This window comes from Taudactylus pleione, unplaced genomic scaffold (assembly GCF_031769625.1).
Source record: "Taudactylus pleione unplaced genomic scaffold, aTauple2 ptg000533l, whole genome shotgun sequence".
In the NCBI taxonomy this organism is placed as follows: domain Eukaryota; kingdom Metazoa; phylum Chordata; class Amphibia; order Anura; family Myobatrachidae; genus Taudactylus; species Taudactylus pleione.
In genome coordinates this window covers 418,926-441,153 of record NW_028284935.1, presented here as the reverse complement: position 1 = coordinate 441,153, position 22,228 = coordinate 418,926, and positions in this window count along the sequence as shown.

Genomic DNA, 22,228 nt, shown 5'->3' with positions numbered 1-22,228 from the left:
GTGGGGAGCAATGTGTGTGTTTATCTGCTTGGAGTAATGTGTGTGTTTATCTGTGCGGAGCAATATGTGTATTTATCTGTGGGGAGGAATGTGTGTGTTTATCTGTGGGAGCAATGTGTGTGTTTATCTGTGAGGAGCAATATGTGTGTTTGTCTGTGGGGGAGCAATGTTTATGTTTATCTGTGGGGAGCAATGTGTGTGTATATCTGTAGGGAGGAATGTATGTGTTTATCTGTGGGGAGCAATGTGTGTGTTTATCTGTGGGGAGCAATGTGTGTTTGACTGTGGGGAGCAATAACTGTGTTTATCTGTGGGGAGGAATGTGTGTGTTTATCTGTGGGGAGCAACATGTGTGTTTATCTGCGGGGAGCAATGTGTGTATTTCTCTGTGGGGAGGAATGTGTGTGTTTATCTGTGGGGAGCAATGTGTGTGTTTATATGTGGTGAGCAATATGTGTGTTTATCTGTGGGGAGCAATGTGTGTGTATATGTGGGGAGCAATGTGTGTGTTTATCTGTGGGGAGCAATATCTGTGTTTATCTGTGTGGAGGAATGTGTGTGTTTATCTGTGGTGAGTAATGTGTGTGTTTATCTGTGGGGAGCAATGTGTGTGTTTATCTGTGGGAAGCAATATTTGTGATTATCTGTGGGGAGCAACATGTGTGTTTATCTGTGGGGAGCAATATGTGTATTTATCTGTGGGGAGGAATGTGTGTGTTTATCTGTGGGGAGCAATGTGTGTGTTTATCTGTGGGGAGCAATATGTGTATTTATCTGTGGGAGCAATGTGTATGTTTATCTTTGGGGAGCAATGTGTGTGTTTTTCTGTGGGGAGTAATGTGTGTGTTTATCTGTGCGGAGCACTATGTGTATTTATCTGTGGGGAGGAATGTGTGTGTTTATCTGTGGGGGAGCAATGTGTGTGTTTATCTGTGGGAAGCAATATTTGTGTTTATCTGTGGGGAGCAACATGTGTGTTTATCTGTGGGGAGCAATATGTGTATTTATCTGTGGAGAGGAATGTGTGTGTTTATCTGTGGGGAGGAATGTGTGTGTTTATCTGTGGGGAGTAATGTGTGTGTTTATCTGAGGGGAGCAATGTGTGTGTTTATCTGTAGGGAGGAATGTGTGTGTCTATCTATGGAGAGCAATGTGTATGTTTATCTGTGGGGAGCAATGTGTGTGTTTATCTGTGGGAAGCAATGTGTGTGTTTATCTGTGGGGAGCAATGTGTGTGTTTATCTGTTTGGAGCAACATGTGTGTTTATCTGTGGGGAGCAATGTGTGTATTTCTCTGTGGGGAGGAATGTGTGAGTTTATCTGTGGGGAGCAATGTGTGCGTTTATCTGTGGGGAGCAATATGTGTATTTATCTGTGGGGAGGAATGTGTATGTTTATCTGTGGGGAGCAATGTGTGTGTTTATCTGTGGGGAGCAATGTGTGTGTTTATCTGTGGGGAGCAATGTGTGTGTTTATCTGCTTGGAGTAATGTGTGTGTTTATCTGTGGGGAGCAACGTGTGTGTTTATCTGTTTGGAGCAACGTGTATGTTTATCTGTGGAGAGCAATATGTGTATTTATCTGTGGGGAGGAATGTGTGTGTTTATCTGTGGGGAGCAATGTGTGTGTTTATCTGTGGGGAGCAATATGTGTATTTATCTGTGGGGAGGAATGTGTGTATATATCTGTTTGGAGCAATGTGTGTGTTTATCTGTAGGGAGCAATATGTGTATTTATCTGTGGGGAGGAATGTGTGTGTTTATCTGTGGGGAGCAATATGTGTGTGTTTATCTGTGGGGAGCAATGTGTGTGTTTATCTGTGGGGAGCAATGTGTGTGTTTATCTGTGGGGAGCAATATGTGTATTTATCTGTGGGGAGGAATGTGTGTGTTTATCTGTTTGGAGCAACGTGTGTGTTTATCTGTGGGGAGCAATATGTGTATTTATCTGTGGGGAGGAATTTGTGTGTTTATCTGGGGGGAGCAATGTGTGTGTTTATCTGTGGGGAGCAATGTGTGTGTTTATCTGTGGGGAGCAATGTGTGTGTTTAACTGTGGGGAGCAATAACTGTGTTTATCTGTGGAGAGGAATGTGTGTGTTTATCTGTGGGGAGGAATGTGTGTGTTTATCTGTGGGGAGTAATGTGTGTGTTTATCTGAGGGGAGCAATGTGTGTGTTTATCTGTAGGGAGGAATGTGTGTGTCTATCTATGGAGAGCAATGTGTATGTTTATCTGTGGGGAGCAATGTGTGTGTTTATCTGTGGGAAGCAATGTGTGTGTTTATCTGTGGGGAGCAATGTGTGTGTTTATCTGTTTGGAGCAACATGTGTGTTTATCTGTGGGGAGCAATGTGTGTATTTCTCTGTGGGGAGGAATGTGTGAGTTTATCTGTGGGGAGCAATGTGTGCGTTTATCTGTGGGGAGCAATATGTGTATTTATCTGTGGGGATTAATGTGTATGCTTATCTGTGGGGAGCAATGTGTGTGTTTATCTGTGGGGAGCAACATGTGTGTTTATCTGTGGGGAGCAATGTGTGTATTTCTCTGTGGGGAGGAATGTGTGAGTTTATCTGTGGAGAGCAATGTGTGCGTTTATCTGTGGGGAGCATTATGTGTATTTATCTGTGGGGAGGAATGTGTGTGTATATCTGTTTGGAGCAATGTGTGTGTTTATCTGTAGGGAGCAATATGTGTATTTATCTGTGGGGAGGAATGTGTGTGTTTATCTGGGGGGAGCAATATGTGTGTGTTTATCTGTGGGGAGCAATGTGTGTGTTTATCTGTGGGGAGCAATGTGTGTGTTTATCTGTGGGGAGCAATGTGTGTATTTATCTGTGGGGAGGAATGTGTGTGTTTATCTGTTTGGAGCAATGTGTGTGTTTATCTGTGTGGAGCAATATGTGTATTTATCTGTGGGGAGGAATGTGTGTGTTTATCTGGGGGGAGCAATGTGTGTGTTTATCTGTGGGGAGCAATGTGTGTGTTTATCTGTGGGGAGCAATGTGTGTATTTATCTGTGGGGAGGAATGTGTGTGTTTATCTGTTTGGAGCAATGTGTGTTTATCTGAGGGGAGCAATGTGTGTGTTTATCTGTAGGGAGGAATGTGTGTGTCTATCTATGGAGAGCAATGTGTATGTTTATCTGTGGGGAGCAAGGTGTGTGTTTATCTGTGGGAAGCAATGTGTGTGTTTATCTGTGGGGAGCAATGTGTGTGTTTATCTGTTTGGAGCAACATGTGTGTTTATCTGTGGGGAGCAATGTTTGTATTTCTCTGTGGGGAGGAATGTGTGAGTTTATCTGTGGGGAGCAATGTGTGCCTTTATCTGTGGGGAGCAATATGTGTATTTATCTGTGGGGAGGAATGTGTATGTTTATCTGTGGGGAGCAATGTGTGTGTTTATCTGTGGGGAGCAATGTGTGTGTTTATCTGTGGGGAGCAATGTGTGTGTTTATCTGCTTGGAGTAATGTGTGTGTTTATCTGTGCAGAGCAATATGTGTATTTATCTGTGGGGAGGAATGTGTGTGTTTATCTGTGGGAGCAATGTGTGTGTTTATCTGTGAGGAGCAATATGTGTGTTTGTCTGTGGGGAGCAATGTTTATGTTTATCTGTGGGGAGCAATGTGTGTGTATATCTGAAGGGAGGAATGTATGTGTTTATCTGTGGGGAGCATTGTGTGTGTTTATCTGTGGGGAGCAATGTGTGTTTGACTGTGGGGAGCAATAACTGTGTTTATCTGTGGGGAGGAATGTGTGTGTTTATCTGTGGGGAGCAACATGTGTGTTTATCTGCGGGGAGCAATGTGTGTATTTCTCTGTGGGGAGGAATGTGTGTGTTTATCTGTGGGGAGCAATGTGTGTGTTTATATGTGGTGAGCAATATGTGTGTTTATCTGTGGGGAGCAATGTGTGTGTATATGTGGGGAGCAATGTGTGTGTTTATCTGTGGGGAGCAATATCTGTGTTTATCTGTGTGGAGGAATGTGTGTGTTTATCTGTGGGGAGCAATGTGTGTGTTTATCTGTGGGGAGCAATGTGTGTGTTTAACTGTGGGGAGCAATAACTGTGTTTATCTGTGGAGAGGAATGTGTGTGTTTATCTGTGGGGAGGAATGTGTGTGTTTATCTGTGGGGAGTAATGTGTGTGTTTATCTGAGGGGAGCAATGTGTGTGTTTATCTGTAGGGAGGAATGTGTGTGTCTATCTATGGAGAGCAATGTGTATGTTTATCTGTGGGGAGCAATGTGTGTGTTTATCTGTGGGAAGCAATGTGTGTGTTTATCTGTGGGGAGCAATGTGTGTGTTTATCTGTTTGGAGCAACATGTGTGTTTATCTGTGGGGAGCAATGTTTGTATTTCTCTGTGGGGAGGAATGTGTGAGTTTATCTGTGGGGAGCAATGTGTGCCTTTATCTATGGGGAGCAATATGTGTATTTATCTTTGGGGAGGAATGTGTATGTTTATCTGTGGGGAGCAATGTGTGTGTTTATCTGTGGGGAGCAATGTGTGTGTTTATCTGTGGGGAGCAATGTGTGTGTTTATCTGCTTGGAGTAATGTGTGTGTTTATCTGTGCGGAGCAATATGTGTATTTATCTGTGGGGAGGAATGTGTGTGTTTATCTGTGGGAGCAATGTGTGTGTTTATCTGTGAGGAGCAATATGTGTGTTTGTCTGTGGGGAGCAATGTTTATGTTTATCTGTGGGGAGCAATGTGTGTGTATATCTGTAGGGAGGAATGTATGTGTTTATCTGTGGGGAGCAATGTGTGTGTTTATCTGTGGGGAGCAATGTGTGTTTGACTGTGGGGAGCAATAACTGTGTTTATCTGTGGGGAGGAATGTGTGTGTTTATCTGTGGGGAGCAACATGTGTGTTTATCTGCGGGGAGCAATGTGTGTATTTCTCTGTGGGGAGGAATGTGTGTGTTTATCTGTGGGGAGCAATGTGTGTGTTTATATGTGGTGAGCAATATGTGTGTTTATCTGTGCAGAGCAATGTGTGTGTATATGTGGGGAGCAATGTCTGTGCTTATCTGTGGGGAGCAATATCTGTGTTTATCTGTGTGGAGGAGTGTGTGTGTTTATCTGTGGTGTGTAATGTGTGTGTTTATCTGTGGGGAGCAATGTGTGTGTTTATCTGTGGGAAGCAATATTTGTGATTATCTGTGGGGAGCAACATGTGTGTTTATCTGTGGGGAGCAATATGTGTATTTATCTGTGGGGAGGAATGTGTGTGTTTATCTGTGGGGAGCAATGTGTGTGTTTATCTGTGGGGAGCAATATGTGTATTTATCTGTGGGAGCAATGTGTATGTTTATCTTTGGGGAGCAATGTGTGTGTTTATCTGTGGGGAGTAATGTGTGTGTTTATCTGTGTGGAGCACTATGTGTATTTATCTGTGGGGAGGAATGTGTGTGTTTATCTGTGGGGGAGCAATGTGTGTGTTTATCTGTGGGAAGCAATATTTGTGTTTATCTGTGGGGAGCAACATGTGTGTTTATCTGTGGGGAGCAATATGTGTATTTATCTGTGGGGAGGAATGTGTGTGTTTATCTGTGGGGAGCAATGTGTGTGTTTATCTGTGGGGAGGAATGTGTGTGTTTATCTGTGGGGAGTAATGTGTGTGTTTATCTGTGCGGAGCAATATGTGTATTTATCTGTGGGGAGGAATGTGTGTGTTTATCTGTTGGAGCAATGTGTGTGTTTTTCTGTGATGAGCAATGTGTGTGTTTATCTGTGGGGATCAATGTTTCTGTTTATCTGTGGGGAGCAATGTGTGTGTTTATCTGTGGGATGCAATGTGTGTGTTTATCTGTGGGGAGCAATGTGTGTGTTTATCTGTGGGGAGGAATGTGTGTGTTTATCTGTGGGGAGGAATGTGTGTGTTTATCTGTGGGGAGTAATGTGTGTGTTTATCTGTGCGGAGCAATATGTGTATTTATCTGTGGGGAGGAATGTGTGTGTTTATCTGTTGGAGCAATGTGTGTGTTTATCTGTGAGGAGCAATGTGTGTGTTTATCTGTGTGCAGCAATGTTTCTGTTTATCTGTGGGGAGCAATGTGTGTGTTTATCTGTGGGATGCAATGTGTGTGTTTATCTGTGGGGAGCAATGTGTGTGTTTATCTGTGGGGAGGAATGTGTGTGTTTATCTGAGGGGAGCAAGTGTGTTTATCTGTGGGGAGCAATATGTGTATTTATCTGTGGGGAGAAATGTGTGTGTTTATCTGTTGGAGCAATGTGTGTGTTTATCTGTGAGGAGCAATGTGTGTGTTTATCTGTGGGCAGCAATGTTTCTGTTTATCTGTGGGGAGCAATGTGTGTGTTTATCTGTGGGATGCAATGTGTGTGTTTATCTGTGGGGAGCAATGTGTGTGTTTATCTGTGGGGAGGAATGTGTGTGTTTATCTGAGGGGAGCAAGTGTGTTTATCTGTGGGGAGCAATATGTGTGTTTATCTGTGGGGAGCAATATGTGTATTTATCTGTGGGGAGGAATGTGTGTGTTTATCTGTGGGGGAGCAATGTGTGTGTTTATCTGTGGGAAGCAATATTTGTGTTTATCTGTGGGGAGCAACATGTGTGTTTATCTGTGGGGAGCAATATGTGTATTTATCTGTGGGGAGGAATGTGTGTGTTTATCTGTGGGGAGCAATGTGTGTGTTTATCTGTGGGGAGGAATGTGTGTGTTTATCTGTGGGGAGTAATGTGTGTGTTTATCTGTGCGGAGCAATATGTGTATTTATCTGTGGGGAGGAATGTGTGTGTTTATCTGTTGGAGCAATGTGTGTGTTTTTCTGTGATGAGCAATGTGTGTGTTTATCTGTGGGGATCAATGTTTCTGTTTATCTGTGGGGAGCAATGTGTGTGTTTATCTGTGGGATGCAATGTGTGTGTTTATCTGTGGGGAGCAATGTGTGTGTTTATCTGTGGGGAGGAATGTGTGTGTTTATCTGTGGGGAGGAATGTGTGTGTTTATCTGTGGGGAGTAATGTGTGTGTTTATCTGTGCGGAGCAATATGTGTATTTATCTGTGGGGAGGAATGTGTGTGTTTATCTGTTGGAGCAATGTGTGTGTTTATCTGTGAGGAGCAATGTGTGTGTTTATCTGTGGGCAGCAATGTTTCTGTTTATCTGTGGGGAGCAATGTGTGTGTTTATCTGTGGGATGCAATGTGTGTGTTTATCTGTGGGGAGCAATGTGTGTGTTTATCTGTGGGGAGGAATGTGTGTGTTTATCTGAGGGGAGCAAGTGTGTTTATCTGTGGGGAGCAATATGTGTATTTATCTGTGGGGAGAAATGTGTGTGTTTATTTGTGGGAAGCAATGTGTGTGTTTATCAGTGGGGAGCAATGTGTGTGTTTATCTGTGGGGAGCAATGTGTGTGTTTATTTGTGGGAAGCAATGTGTGTGTTTATCAGTGGGGAGCAATGTGTGTGTTTATCTGTGGGGAGCAATGTGTGTGTTTATTTGTGCGGAGGAATGTGTGTGTTTATCTGTAGGGAGCAATATGTGTATTTATCTGTGGGGAGGAATGTGTGTATTTATCTGGGGGGAGCAATATGTGTGTGTTTATCTGTGGGGAGCAATGTGTGTGTTTATCTGTGGGGAGCAATGTGTGTGTTTATCTGTGGGGAGCAATGTGTGTATTTATCTGTGGGGAGGAATGTGTGTGTTTATCTGTTTGGAGCAATGTGTGTGTTTATCTGTGTGGAGCAATATGTGTATTTATCTGTGGGGAGGAATGTGTGTGTTTATCTGGGGGGAGCAATGTGTGTGTTTATCTGTGGGGAGCAATGTGTGTGTTTATCTGTGGGGAGCAATGTGTGTGTTTAACTGTGGGGAGCAATAACTGTGTTTATCTGTGGAGAGGAATGTGTGTGTTTATCTGTGGGGAGGAATGTGTGTGTTTATCTGTGGGGAGTAATGTGTGTGTTTATCTGAGGGGAGCAATGTGTGTGTTTATCTGTAGGGAGGAATGTGTGTGTCTATCTATGGAGAGCAATGTGTATGTTTATCTGTGGGGAGCAATGTGTGTGTTTATCTGTGGGAAGCAATGTGTGTGTTTATCTGTGGGGAGCAATGTGTGTGTTTATCTGTTTGGAACAACATGTGTGTTTATCTGTGGGGAGCAATGTTTGTATTTCTCTGTGGGGAGGAATGTGTGAGTTTATCTGTGGGGAGCAATGTGTGCCTTTATCTGTGGGGAGCAATATGTGTATTTATCTGTGGGGAGGAATGTGTGTGTTTATCTGTGGGGAGCAATGTGTGTGTTTATCTGTGGGGAGCAATGTGTGTGTTTATCTGTGGGGAGCAATGTGTGTGTTTATCTGCTTGGAGTAATGTGTGTGTTTATCTGTGCGGAGCAATATGTGTATTTATCTGTGGGGAGGAATGTGCGTGTTTATCTGTGGGAGCAATGTGTGTGTTTATCTGTGAGGAGCAATATGTGTGTTTGTCTGTGGGGAGCAATGTTTATGTTTATCTGTGGGGAGCAATGTGTGTGTATATCTGTAGGGAGGAATGTATGTGTTTATCTGTGGGGAGCAATGTGTGTGTTTATCTGTGGGGAGCAATGTGTGTTTGACTGTGGGGAGCAATAACTGTGTTTATCTGTGGGGAGGAATGTGTGTGTTTATCTGTGGGGAGCAACATGTGTGTTTATCTGCGGGGAGCAATGTGTGTATTTCTCTGTGGGGAGGAATGTGTGTGTTTATCTGTGGGGAGCAATGTGTGTGTTTATATGTGGTGAGCAATATGTGTGTTTATCTGTGGGGAGCAATGTGTGTGTATATGTGGGGAGCAATGTGTGTGTTTATCTGTGGGGAGCAATATCTGTGTTTATCTGTGTGGAGGAATGTGTGTGTTTATCTGTGGTGAGTAATGTGTGTGTTTATCTGTGGGGAGCAATGTGTGTGTTTATATGTGGGAAGCAATATTTGTGATTATCTGTGGGGAGCAACATGTGTGTTTATCTGTGGGGAGCAATATGTGTATTTATCTGTGGGGAGGAATGTGTGTGTTTATCTGTGGGGAGCAATGTGTGTGTTTATCTGTGGGGAGCAATATGTGTATTTATCTGTGGGAGCAATGTGTATGTTTATCTTTGGGGAGCAATGTGTGTGTTTTTCTGTGGGGAGTAATGTGTGTGTTTATCTGTGCGGAGCACTATGTGTATTTATCTGTGGGGAGGAATGTGTGTGTTTATCTGTGGGGGAGCAATGTGTGTGTTTATCTGTGGGAAGCAATATTTGTGTTTATCTGTGGGGAGCAACATGTGTGTTTATCTGTGGGGAGCAATATGTGTATTTATCTGTGGAGAGGAATGTGTGTGTTTATCTGTGGGGAGGAATGTGTGTGTTTATCTGTGGGGAGTAATGTGTGTGTTTATCTGAGGGGAGCAATGTGTGTGTTTATCTGTAGGGAGAAATGTGTGTGTTTATCTGTTGGAGCAATGTGTGTGTTTATCTGTGAGGAGCAATGTGTGTGTTTATCTGTGGGCAGCAATGTTTCTGTTTATCTGTGGGGAGCAATGTGTGTGTTTATCTGTGGGATGCAATGTGTGTGTTTATCTGTGGGGAGCAATGTGTGTGTTTATCTGTGGGGAGGAATGTGTGTGTTTATCTGAGGGGAGCAAGTGTGTTTATCTGTGGGGAGCAATATGTGTGTTTATCTGTGGGGAGCAATATGTGTATTTATCTGTGGGGAGGAATGTGTGTGTTTATCTGTGGGGGAGCAATGTGTGTGTTTATCTGTGGGAAGCAATATTTGTGTTTATCTGTGGGGAGCAACATGTGTGTTTATCTGTGGGGAGCAATATGTGTATTTATCTGTGGGGAGGAATGTGTGTGTTTATCTGTGGGGAGCAATGTGTGTGTTTATCTGTGGGGAGGAATGTGTGTGTTTATCTGTGGGGAGTAATGTGTGTGTTTATCTGTGCGGAGCAATATGTGTATTTATCTGTGGGGAGGAATGTGTGTGTTTATCTGTTGGAGCAATGTGTGTGTTTTTCTGTGATGAGCAATGTGTGTGTTTATCTGTGGGGATCAATGTTTCTGTTTATCTGTGGGGAGCAATGTGTGTGTTTATCTGTGGGATGCAATGTGTGTGTTTATCTGTGGGGAGCAATGTGTGTGTTTATCTGTGGGGAGGAATGTGTGTGTTTATCTGTGGGGAGGAATGTGTGTGTTTATCTGTGGGGAGTAATGTGTGTGTTTATCTGTGCGGAGCAATATGTGTATTTATCTGTGGGGAGGAATGTGTGTGTTTATCTGTTGGAGCAATGTGTGTGTTTATCTGTGAGGAGCAATGTGTGTGTTTATCTGTGGGCAGCAATGTTTCTGTTTATCTGTGGGGAGCAATGTGTGTGTTTATCTGTGGGATGCAATGTGTGTGTTTATCTGTGGGGAGCAATGTGTGTGTTTATCTGTGGGGAGGAATGTGTGTGTTTATCTGAGGGGAGCAAGTGTGTTTATCTGTGGGGAGCAATATGTGTATTTATCTGTGGGGAGAAATGTGTGTGTTTATCTGAGGGGAGCAATGTGTGTGTTTATCTGTGGGAAGCAATGTGTGTGTTTATCAGTGGGGAGCAATGTGTGTGTTTATCTGTGGGGAGCAATGTGTGTGTTTATTTGTGCGGAGGAATGTGTGTGTTTATCTGTAGGGAGCAATATGTGTATTTATCTGTGGGGAGGAATGTGTGTATTTATCTGGGGGGAGCAATATGTGTGTGTTTATCTGTGGGGAGCAATGTGTGTGTTTATCTGTGGGGAGCAATGTGTGTGTTTATCTGTGGGGAGCAATGTGTGTATTTATCTGTGGGGAGGAATGTGTGTGTTTATCTGTTTGGAGCAATGTGTGTGTTTATCTGTGTGGAGCAATATGTGTATTTATCTGTGGGGAGGAATGTGTGTGTTTATCTGGGGGGAGCAATGTGTGTGTTTATCTGTGGGGAGCAATGTGTGTGTTTATCTGTGGGGAGCAATGTGTGTGTTTAACTGTGGGGAGCAATAACTGTGTTTATCTGTGGAGAGGAATGTGTGTGTTTATCTGTGGGGAGGAATGTGTGTGTTTATCTGTGGGGAGTAATGTGTGTGTTTATCTGAGGGGAGCAATGTGTGTGTTTATCTGTAGGGAGGAATGTGTGTGTCTATCTATGGAGAGCAATGTGTATGTTTATCTGTGGGGAGCAATGTGTGTGTTTATCTGTGGGAAGCAATGTGTGTGTTTATCTGTGGGGAGCAATGTGTGTGTTTATCTGTTTGGAGCAACATGTGTGTTTATCTGTGGGGAGCAATGTTTGTATTTCTCTGTGGGGAGGAATGTGTGAGTTTATCTGTGGGGAGCAATGTGTGCCTTTATCTGTGGGGAGCAATATGTGTATTTATCTGTGGGGAGGAATGTGTGTGTTTATCTGTGGGGAGCAATGTGTGTGTTTATCTGTGGGGAGCAATGTGTGTGTTTATCTGTGGGGAGCAATGTGTGTGTTTATCTGCTTGGAGTAATGTGTGTGTTTATCTGTGCGGAGCAATATGTGTATTTATCTGTGGGGAGGAATGTGTGTGTTTATCTGTGGGAGCAATGTGTGTGTTTATCTGTGAGGAGCAATATGTGTGTTTGTCTGTGGGGAGCAATGTTTATGTTTATCTGTGGGGAGCAATGTGTGTGTATATCTGTAGGGAGGAATGTATGTGTTTATCTGTGGGGAGCAATGTGTGTGTTTATCTGTGGGGAGCAATGTGTGTTTGACTGTGGGGAGCAATAACTGTGTTTATCTGTGGGGAGGAATGTGTGTGTTTATCTGTGGGGAGCAACATGTGTGTTTATCTGCGGGGAGCAATGTGTGTATTTCTCTGTGGGGAGGAATGTGTGTGTTTATCTGTGGGGAGCAATGTGTGTGTTTATATGTGGTGAGCAATATGTGTGTTTATCTGTGGGGAGCAATGTGTGTGTATATGTGGGGAGCAATGTGTGTGTTTATCTGTGGGGAGCAATATCTGTGTTTATCTGTGTGGAGGAATGTGTGTGTTTATCTGTGGTGAGTAATGTGTGTGTTTATCTGTGGGGAGCAATGTGTGTGTTTATATGTGGGAAGCAATATTTGTGATTATCTGTGGGGAGCAACATGTGTGTTTATCTGTGGGGAGCAATATGTGTATTTATCTGTGGGGAGGAATGTGTGTGTTTATCTGTGGGGAGCAATGTGTGTGTTTATCTGTGGGGAGCAATATGTGTATTTATCTGTGGGAGCAATGTGTATGTTTATCTTTGGGGAGCAATGTGTGTGTTTTTCTGTGGGGAGTAATGTGTGTGTTTATCTGTGCGGAGCACTATGTGTATTTATCTGTGGGGAGGAATGTGTGTGTTTATCTGTGGGGGAGCAATGTGTGTGTTTATCTGTGGGAAGCAATATTTGTGTTTATCTGTGGGGAGCAACATGTGTGTTTATCTGTGGGGAGCAATATGTGTATTTATCTGTGGAGAGGAATGTGTGTGTTTATCTGTGGGGAGGAATGTGTGTGTTTATCTGTGGGGAGTAATGTGTGTGTTTATCTGAGGGGAGCAATGTGTGTGTTTATCTGTAGGGAGGAATGTGTGTGTCTATCTATGGAGAGCAATGTGTATGTTTATCTGTGGGGAGCAATGTGTGTGTTTATCTGTGGGAAGCAATGTGTGTGTTTATCTGTGGGGAGCAATGTGTGTGTTTATCTGTTTGGAGCAACATGTGTGTTTATCTGTGGGGAGCAATGTGTGTATTTCTCTGTGGGGAGGAATGTGTGAGTTTATCTGTGGGGAGCAATGTGTGCGTTTATCTGTGGGGAGCAATATGTGTATTTATATGTGGGGAGGAATGTGTATGTTTATCTGTGGGGAGCAATGTGTGTGTTTATCTGTGGGGAGCAACATGTGTGTTTATCTGTGGGGAGCAATGTGTGTATTTCTCTGTGGGGAGGAATGTGTGAGTTTATCTGTGGAGAGCAATGTGTGCGTTTATCTGTGGGGAGCATTATGTGTATTTATCTGTGGGGAGGAATGTGTGTGTATATCTGTTTGGAGCAATGTGTGTGTTTATCTGTAGGGAGCAATATGTGTATTTATCTGTGGGGAGGAATGTGTGTGTTTATCTGGGGGGAGCAATATGTGTGTGTTTATCTGTGGGGAGCAATGTGTGTGTTTATCTGTGGGGAGCAATGTGTGTGTTTATCTGTGGGGAGCAATGTGTGTATTTATCTGTGGGGAGGAATGTGTGTGTTTATCTGTTTGGAGCAATGTGTGTGTTTATCTGTGTGGAGCAATATGTGTATTTATCTGTGGGGAGGAATGTGTGTGTTTATCTGGGGGGAGCAATGTGTGTGTTTATCTGTGGGGAGCAATGTGTGTGTTTATCTGTGGGGAGCAATGTGTGTATTTATCTGTGGGGAGGAATGTGTGTGTTTATCTGTTTGGAGCAATGTGTGTGTTTATCTGAGGGGAGCAATGTGTGTGTTTATCTGTAGGGAGGAATGTGTGTGTCTATCTATGGAGAGCAATGTGTATGTTTATCTGTGGGGAGCAAGGTGTGTGTTTATCTGTGGGAAGCAATGTGTGTGTTTATCTGTGGGGAGCAATGTGTGTGTTTATCTGTTTGGAGCAACATGTGTGTTTATCTGTGGGGAGCAATGTTTGTATTTCTCTGTGGGGAGGAATGTGTGAGTTTATCTGTGGGGAGCAATGTGTGCCTTTATCTGTGGGGAGCAATATGTGTATTTATCTGTGGGGAGGAATGTGTATGTTTATCTGTGGGGAGCAATGTGTGTGTTTATCTGTGGGGAGCAATGTGTGTGTTTATCTGTGGGGAGCAATGTGTGTGTTTATCTGCTTGGAGTAATGTGTGTGTTTATCTGTGCGGAGCAATATGTGTATTTATCTGTGGGGAGGAATGTGTGTGTTTATCTGTGGGAGCAATGTGTGTGTTTATCTGTGAGGAGCAATATGTGTGTTTGTCTGTGGGGAGCAATGTTTATGTTTATCTGTGGGGAGCAATGTGTGTGTATATCTGAAGGGAGGAATGTATGTGTTTATCTGTGGGGAGCATTGTGTGTGTTTATCTGTGGGGAGCAATGTGTGTTTGACTGTGGGGAGCAATAACTGTGTTTATCTGTGGGGAGGAATGTGTGTGTTTATCTGTGGGGAGCAACATGTGTGTTTATCTGCGGGGAGCAATGTGTGTATTTCTCTGTGGGGAGGAATGTGTGTGTTTATCTGTGGGGAGCAATGTGTGTGTTTATATGTGGTGAGCAATATGTGTGTTTATCTGTGGGGAGCAATGTGTGTGTATATGTGGGGAGCAATGTGTGTGTTTATCTGTGGGGAGCAATATCTGTGTTTATCTGTGTGGAGGAATGTGTGTGTTTATCTGTGGGGAGCAATGTGTGTGTTTATCTGTGGGGAGCAATGTGTGTGTTTAACTGTGGGGAGCAATAACTGTGTTTATCTGTGGAGAGGAATGTGTGTGTTTATCTGTGGGGAGGAATGTGTGTGTTTATCTGTGGGGAGTAATGTGTGTGTTTATCTGAGGGGAGCAATGTGTGTGTTTATCTGTAGGGAGGAATGTGTGTGTCTATCTATGGAGAGCAATGTGTATGTTTATCTGTGGGGAGCAATGTGTGTGTTTATCTGTGGGAAGCAATGTGTGTGTTTATCTGTGGGGAGCAATGTGTGTGTTTATCTGTTTGGAGCAACATGTGTGTTTATCTGTGGGGAGCAATGTTTGTATTTCTCTGTGGGGAGGAATGTGTGAGTTTATCTGTGGGGAGCAATGTGTGCCTTTATCTATGGGGAGCAATATGTGTATTTATCTGTGGGGAGGAATGTGTATGTTTATCTGTGGGGAGCAATGTGTGTGTTTATCTGTGGGGAGCAATGTGTGTGTTTATCTGTGGGGAGCAATGTGTGTGTTTATCTGCTTGGAGTAATGTGTGTGTTTATCTGTGCGGAGCAATATGTGTATTTATCTGTGGGGAGGAATGTGTGTGTTTATCTGTGGGAGCAATGTGTGTGTTTATCTGTGAGGAGCAATATGTGTGTTTGTCTGTGGGGAGCAATGTTTATGTTTATCTGTGGGGAGCAATGTGTGTGTATATCTGTAGGGAGGAATGTATGTGTTTATCTGTGGGGAGCAATGTGTGTGTTTATCTGTGGGGAGCAATGTGTGTTTGACTGTGGGGAGCAATAACTGTGTTTATCTGTGGGGAGGAATGTGTGTGTTTATCTGTGGGGAGCAACATGTGTGTTTATCTGCGGGGAGCAATGTGTGTATTTCTCTGTGGGGAGGAATGTGTGTGTTTATCTGTGGGGAGCAATGTGTGTGTTTATATGTGGTGAGCAATATGTGTGTTTATCTGTGGGGAGCAATGTGTGTGTATATGTGGGGAGCAATGTCTGTGTTTATCTGTGGGGAGCAATATCTGTGTTTATCTGTGTGGAGGAGTGTGTGTGTTTATCTGTGGTGAGTAATGTGTGTGTTTATCTGTGGGGAGCAATGTGTGTGTTTATCTGTGGGAAGCAATAATTGTGATTATCTGTGGGGAGCAACATGTGTGTTTATCTGTGGGGAGCAATATGTGTATTTATCTGTGGGGAGGAATGTGTGTGTTTATCTGTGGGGAGCAATGTGTGTGTTTATCTGTGGGGAGCAATATGTGTATTTATCTGTGGGAGCAATGTGTATGTTTATCTTTGGGGAGCAATGTGTGTGTTTATCTGTGGGGAGTAATGTGTGTGTTTATCTGTGCGGAGCACTATGTGTATTTATCTGTGGGGAGGAATGTGTGTGTTTATCTGTGGGGGAGCAATGTGTGTGTTTATCTGTGGGAAGCAATATTTGTGTTTATCTGTGGGGAGCAACATGTGTGTTTATCTGTGGGGAGCAATATGTGTATTTATCTGTGGGGAGGAATGTGTGTGTTTATCTGTGGGGAGCAATGTGTGTGTTTATCTGTGGGGAGGAATGTGTGTGTTTATCTGTGGGGAGTAATGTGTGTGTTTATCTGTGCGGAGCAATATGTGTATTTATCTGTGGGGAGGAATGTGTGTGTTTATCTGTTGGAGCAATGTGTGTGTTTTTCTGTGATGAGCAATGTGTGTGTTTATCTGTGGGGATCAATGTTTCTGTTTATCTGTGGGGAGCAATGTGTGTGTTTATCTGTGGGATGCAATGTGTGTGTTTATCTGTGGGGAGCAATGTGTGTGTTTATCTGTGGGGAGGAATGTGTGTGTTTATCTGTGGGGAGGAATGTGTGTGTTTATCTGTGGGTAGTAATGTGTGTGTTTATCTGTGCGGAGCAATATGTGTATTTATCTGTGGGGAGGAATGTGTGTGTTTATCTGTTGGAGCAATGTGTGTGTTTATCTGTGAGGAGCAATGTGTGTGTTTATCTGTGGGCAGCAATGTTTCTGTTTATCTGTGGGGAGCAATGTGTGTGTTTATCTGTGGGATGCAATGTGTGTGTTTATCTGTGGGGAGCAATGTGTGTGTTTATCTGTGGGGAGGAATGTGTGTGTTTATCTGAGGGGAGCAAGTGTGTTTATCTGTGGGGAGCAATATGTGTATTTATCTGTGGGGAGAAATGTGTGTGTTTATCTGTTGGAGCAATGTGTGTGTTTATCTGTGAGGAGCAATGTGTGTGTTTATCTGTGGGCAGCAATGTTTCTGTTTATCTGTGGGGAGCAATGTGTGTGTTTATCTGTGGGATGCAATGTGTGTGTTTATCTGTGGGGAGCAATGTGTGTGTTTATCTGTGGGGAGGAATGTGTGTGTTTATCTGAGGGGAGCAAGTGTGTTTATCTGTGGGGAGCAATATGTGTATTTATCTGTGGGGAGGAATGTGTGTGTTTATCTGTGGGGGAGCAATGTGTGTGTTTATCTGTGGGAAGCAATATTTGTGTTTATCTGTGGGTAGCAACATGTGTGTTTATCTGTGGGGAGCAATATGTGTATTTATCTGTGGGGAGGAATGTGTGTGTTTATCTGTGGGGAGCAATGTGTGTGTTTATCTGTGGGGAGGAATGTGTGTGTTTATCTGTGGGGAGTAATGTGTGTGTTTATCTGTGCGGAGCAATATGTGTATTTATCTGTGGGGAGGAATGTGTGTGTTTATCTGTTGGAGCAATGTGTGTGTTTTTCTGTGATGAGCAATGTGTGTGTTTATCTGTGGGGATCAATGTTTCTGTTTATCTGTGGGGAGCAATGTGTGTGTTTATCTGTGGGATGCAATGTGTGTGTTTATCTGTGGGGAGCAATGTGTGTGTTTATCTGTGGGGAGGAATGTGTGTGTTTATCTTTGGGGAGGAATGTGTGTGTTTATCTGTGGGGAGTAATGTGTGTGTTTATCTGTGCGGAGCAATATGTGTATTTATCTGTGGGGAGGAATGTGTGTGTTTATCTGTTGGAGCAATGTGTGTGTTTATCTGTGAGGAGCAATGTGTGTGTTTATCTGTGGGCAGCAATGTTTCTGTTTATCTGTGGGGAGCAATGTGTGTGTTTATCTGTGGGATGCAATGTGTGTGTTTATCTGTGGGGAGCAATGTGTGTGTTTATCTGTGGGGAGGAATGTGTGTGTTTATCTGAGGGGAGCAAGTGTGTTTATCTGTGGGGAGCAATATGTGTATTTATCTGTGGGGAGAAATGTGTGTGTTTATCTGTGGGAAGCAATGTGTGTGTTTATCTGTGGGGAGCAATGTGTGTGTTTATTTGTGCGGAGGAATGTGTGTGTTTATCTGTAGGGAGCAATATGTGTATTTATCTGTGGGGAGGAATGTGTGTGTTTATCTGGGGGGAGCAATATGTGTGTGTTTATCTGTGGGGAGCAATGTGTGTGTTTATCTGTGGGGAGCAATGTGTGTGTTTATCTGTGGGGAGCAATGTGTGTATTTATCTGTGGGGAGGAATGTGTGTGTTTATCTGTTTGGAGCAATGTGTGTGTTTATCTGTGTGGAGCAATATGTGTATTTATCTGTGGGGAGGAATGTGTGTGTTTATCTGGGGGGAGCAATGTGTGTGTTTATCTGTGGGGAGCAATGTGTGTGTTTATCTGTGGGGAGCAATGTGTGTGTTTAACTGTGGGGAGCAATAACTGTGTTTATCTGTGGAGAGGAATGTGTGTGTTTATCTGTGGGGAGGAATGTGTGTGTTTATCTGTGGGGAGTAATGTGTGTGTTTATCTGAGGGGAGCAATGTGTGTGTTTATCTGCAGGGAGGAATGTGTGTGTCTATCTATGGAGAGCAATGTGTATGTTTATCTGTGGGGAGCAATGTGTGTGTTTATCTGTGGGAAGCAATGTGTGTGTTTATCTGTGGGGAGCAATGTGTGTGTTTATCTGTTTGGAGCAACATGTGTGTTTATCTGTGGGGAGCAATGTTTGTATTTCTCTGTGGGGAGGAATGTGTGAGTTTATCTGTGGGGAGCAATGTGTGCCTTTATCTGTGGGGAGCAATATGTGTATTTATCTGTGGGGAGGAATGTGTATGTTTATCTGTGGGGAGCAATGTGTGTGTTTATCTGTGGGGAGCAATGTGTGTGTTTATCTGTGGGGAGCAATGTGTGTGTTTATCTGCTTGGAGTAATGTGTGTGTTTATCTGTGCGGAGCAATATGTGTATTTATCTGTGGGGAGGAATGTGTGTGTTTATCTGTGGGAGCAATGTGTGTGTTTATCTGTGAGGAGCAATATGTGTGTTTGTCTGTGGGGAGCAATGTTTATGTTTATCTGTGGGGAGCAATATGTGTGTATATCTGTAGGGAGGAATGTATGTGTTTATCTGTGGGGAGCAATGTGTGTGTTTATCTGTGGGGAGCAATGTGTGTTTGACTGTGGGGAGCAATAACTGTGTTTATCTGTGGGGAGGAATGTGTGTGTTTATCTGTGGGGAGCAACATGTGTGTTTATCTGCGGGGAGCAATGTGTGTATTTCTCTGTGGGGAGGAATGTGTGTGTTTATCTGTGGGGAGCAATGTGTGTGTTTATATGTGGTGAGCAATATGTGTGTTTATCTGTGGGGAGCAATGTGTGTGTATATGTGGGGAACAATGTGTGTGTTTATCTGTGGGGAGCAATATCTGTGTTTATCTGTGTGGAGGAATGTGTGTGTTTATCTGTGGTGAGTAATGTGTGTGTTTATCTGTGGGGAGCAATGTGTGTGTTTATATGTGGGAAGCAATATTTGTGATTATCTGTGGGGAGCAACATGTGTGTTTATCTGTGGGGAGCAATATGTGTATTTATCTGTGGGGAGGAATGTGTGTGTTTATCTGTGGGGAGCAATGTGTGTGTTTATCTGTGGGGAGCAATATGTGTATTTATCTGTGGGAGCAATGTGTATGTTTATCTTTGGGGAGCAATGTGTGTGTTTTTCTGTGGGGAGTAATGTGTGTGTTTATCTGTGCGGAGCACTATGTGTATTTATCTGTCGGGAGGAATGTGTGTGTTTATCTGTGGGGGAGCAATGTGTGTGTTTATCTGTGGGAAGCAATATTTGTGTTTATCTGTGGGGAGCAACATGTGTGTTTATCTGTGGGGAGCAATATGTGTATTTATCTGTGGAGAGGAATGTGTGTGTTTATCTGTGGGGAGGAATGTGTGTGTTTATCTGTGGGGAGTAATGTGTGTGTTTATCTGAGGGGAGCAATGTGTGTGTTTATCTGTAGGGAGGAATGTGTGTGTCTATCTATGGAGAGCAATGTGTATGTTTATCTGTGGGGAGCAATGTGTGTGTTTATCTGTGGGAAGCAATGTGTGTGTTTATCTGTGGGGAGCAATGTGTGTGTTTATCTGTTTGGAGCAACATGTGTGTTTATCTGTGGGGAGCAATGTGTGTATTTCTCTGTGGGGAGGAATGTGTGAGTTTATCTGTGGGGAGCAATGTGTGCGTTTATCTGTGGGGAGCAATATGTGTATTTATCTGTGGGGAGGAATGTGTATGTTTATCTGTGGGGAGCAATGTGTGTGTTTATCTGTGGGGAGCAACATGTGTGTTTATCTGTGGGGAGCAATGTGTGTATTTCTCTGTGGGGAGGAATGTGTGAGTTTATCTGTGGAGAGCAATGTGTGCGTTTATCTGTGGGGAGCATTATGTGTATTTATCTGTGGGGAGGAATGTGTGTGTATATCTGTTTGGAGCAATGTGTGTGTTTATCTGTAGGGAGCAATATGTGTATTTATCTGTGGGGAGGAATGTGTGTGTTTATCTGGGGGGAGCAATATGTGTGTGTTTATCTGTGGGGAGCAATGTGTGTGTTTATCTGTGGGGAGCAATGTGTGTGTTTATCTGTGGGGAGCAATGTGTGTATTTATCTGTGGGGAGGAATGTGTGTGTTTATCTGTTTGGAGCAATGTGTGTGTTTATCTGTGTGGAGCAATATGTGTATTTATCTGTGGGGAGGAATGTGTGTGTTTATCTGGGGGGAGCAATGTGTGTGTTTATCTGTGGGGAGCAATGTGTATGTTTATCTGTGGGGAGCAATGTGTGTATTTATCTGTGGGGAGGAATGTGTGTGTTTATCTGTTTGGAGCAATGTGTGTGTTTATCTGAGGGGAGCAATGTGTGTGTTTATCTGTAGGGAGGAATGTGTGTGTCTATCTATGGAGAGCAATGTGTATGTTTATCTGTGGGGAGCAAGGTGTGTGTTTATCTGTGGGAAGCAATGTGTGTGTTTATCTGTGGGGAGCAATGTGTGTGTTTATCTGTTTGGAGCAACATGTGTGTTTATCTGTGGGGAGCAATGTTTGTATTTCTCTGTGGGGAGGAATGTGTGAGTTTATCTGTGGGGAGCAATGTGTGCCTTTATCTGTGGGGAGCAATATGTGTATTTATCTGTGGGGAGGAATGTGTATGTTTATCTGTGGGGAGCAATGTGTGTGTTTATCTGTGGGGAGCAATGTGTGTGTTTATCTGTGGGGAGCAATGTGTGTGTTTATCTGCTTGGAGTAATGTGTGTGTTTATCTGTGCGGAGCAATATGTGTATTTATCTGTGGGGAGGAATGTGTGTGTTTATCTGTGGGAGCAATGTGTGTGTTTATCTGTGAGGAGCAATATGTGTGTTTGTCTGTGGGGAGCAATGTTTATGTTTATCTGTGGGGAGCAATGTGTGTGTATATCTGAAGGGAGGAATGTATGTGTTTATCTGTGGGGAGCATTGTGTGTGTTTATCTGTGGGGAGCAATGTGTGTTTGACTGTGGGGAGCAATAACTGTGTTTATCTGTGGGGAGGAATGTGTGTGTTTATCTGTGGGGAGCAACATGTGTGTTTATCTGCGGGGAGCAATGTGTGTATTTCTCTGTGGGGAGGAATGTGTGTGTTTATCTGTGGGGAGCAATGTGTGTGTTTATATGTGGTGAGCAATATGTGTGTTTATCTGTGGGGAGCAATGTGTGTGTATATGTGGGGAGCAATGTGTGTGTTTATCTGTGGGGAGCAATATCTGTGTTTATCTGTGTGGAGGAATGTGTGTGTTTATCTGTGGGGAGCAATGTGTGTGTTTATCTGTGGGGAGCAATGTGTGTGTTTAACTGTGGGGAGCAATAACTGTGTTTATCTGTGGAGAGGAATGTGTGTGTTTATCTGTGGGGAGGAATGTGTGTGTTTATCTGTGGGGAGTAATGTGTGTGTTTATCTGAGGGGAGCAATGTGTGTGTTTATCTGTAGGGAGGAATGTGTGTGTCTATCTATGGAGAGCAATGTGTATGTTTATCTGTGGGGAGCAATGTGTGTGTTTATCTGTGGGAAACAATGTGTGTGTTTATCTGTGGGGAGCAATGTGTGTGTTTATCTGTTTGGAGCAACATGTGTGTTTATCTGTGGGGAGCAATGTTTGTATTTCTCTGTGGGGAGGAATGTGTGAGTTTATCTGTGGGGAGCAATGTGTGCCTTTATCTATGGGGAGCAATATGTGTATTTATCTGTGGGGAGGAATGTGTATGTTTATCTGTGGGGAGCAATGTGTGTGTTTATCTGTGGGGAGCAATGTGTGTGTTTATCTGTGGGGAGCAATGTGTGTGTTTATCTGCTTGGAGTAATGTGTGTGTTTATCTGTGCGGAGCAATATGTGTATTTATCTGTGGGGAGGAATGTGTGTGTTTATCTGTGGGAGCAATGTGTGTGTTTATCTGTGAGGAGCAATATGTGTGTTTGTCTGTGGGGAGCAATGTTTATGTTTATCTGTGGGGAGCAATGTGTGTGTATATCTGTAGGGAGGAATG